This window comes from Crocodylus porosus, unplaced genomic scaffold (assembly GCF_001723895.1).
Source record: "Crocodylus porosus isolate Cpor-Errol unplaced genomic scaffold, CroPor_comp1, whole genome shotgun sequence".
Lineage (NCBI taxonomy): Eukaryota > Metazoa > Chordata > Crocodylia > Crocodylidae > Crocodylus > Crocodylus porosus.
The window spans coordinates 31,081,033-31,082,181 of NW_017728907.1; the positions used below are offsets into that span (position 1 = coordinate 31,081,033).

The 1,149-nt window shown below is 44.6% G+C and overlaps 1 protein-coding gene across 1 annotated transcript in view; it reads left to right on the top strand.

Annotated features, from left to right (window-relative positions):
- The window catches only part of DPYD (dihydropyrimidine dehydrogenase), a 672,292-nt gene that overhangs the window by 410,264 nt on the left and 260,879 nt on the right, over positions 1–1,149 (top strand). The window lies entirely within an intron of this gene.

A 1,149-nucleotide genomic window follows, 5' to 3' on the forward strand; every position in this document is an offset into this window, starting at 1 on the left:
GAGATCCATTACAGGTCCAACAGAACTTTCCAGGGGTGGCATAAGCTAATCGTACATATTCAGACCAGTTGCAACTTACATTCTGCCAGGTTTTGTTACCATGAAAATTTGAATAGTAAGGGGCTAACATCTGAGTTGCATTTAAGGGTACCAGTATCATGGGTATTCCTCCAGTAGAATAGATAGGGACATGACTACATATCCAACAACGAGAGACATTTAAATCTATTCCAATTTGATTAACTAAAGACAAGAACACATTTTCATGAAGTGATCTTCTTTGTCAGTGCAGAAGTGTAGTTTGGTTTACAGAATTTCTTATAAGTGATGAGTCAAGTTCATATAAGATGGCCCAAAAAGAAGTACTGAGAACTATCCAAATCACGACTAACCAACTCCACCTCGGGAACCAGGAACTAGGTAGAGGCCTTTTTCCTGTCCCGAAGGGCATAGTGGTGTCATTGGGGCACATCCTCTTTGCTCTGTAGTAGCAAATCCTCTTTGCCAGTAGGTGCTTGGCTCACTACTGGTCTTGAGTTCTCCTGCTGGCAGGCGCTAGGCTCACTACCAGTCTTGAGCTCTCCTGCTGGCAGGTTCTAGGTGCACTACCAATCTGTGGAGGCTGATTACAAGATTGATATGGAGGAGACTCTAGGTCTAATGGGGCTGATGTTTTCTTACTGTGTGAAGCATGGATCCATGTCTGGAGTCCTTGACACTTTATTGCAGTGTTGGTGGTCGGGAGTACCTGGAATGGGCCTTTCCAGCGAGGTTCCAGCGATGACTTTTGTTGATGGACTTTTACATGGACCCAGTCTCCAGGCAGGCTAGAATGGCACGGCTCACCTGGTTCTTTGGGGAGAGCTACCTGTACCTGTGAATGAAAAGCCTTACCACACTTCATTAGTGCTTTATAATAGTCTAGAATGGTATCATCAAGTGAATGTATATTGCAAAAGTGGGAAGCAACAGGTGGTGAGGCAGAGAGCCTCATGGGTCTTCCCATTAGAATTTCATGTGGGTTAAGCCCGGTCTTTCGGTTGGCAGTAGATCTCATACTCATAAGGGCTATGGGAAGTGCATCTGGCCATTTTAGGTGAGTCTCAGCACAAATTTTGGCCAGTTTATTTTTCAGAATGCCATTTTGGC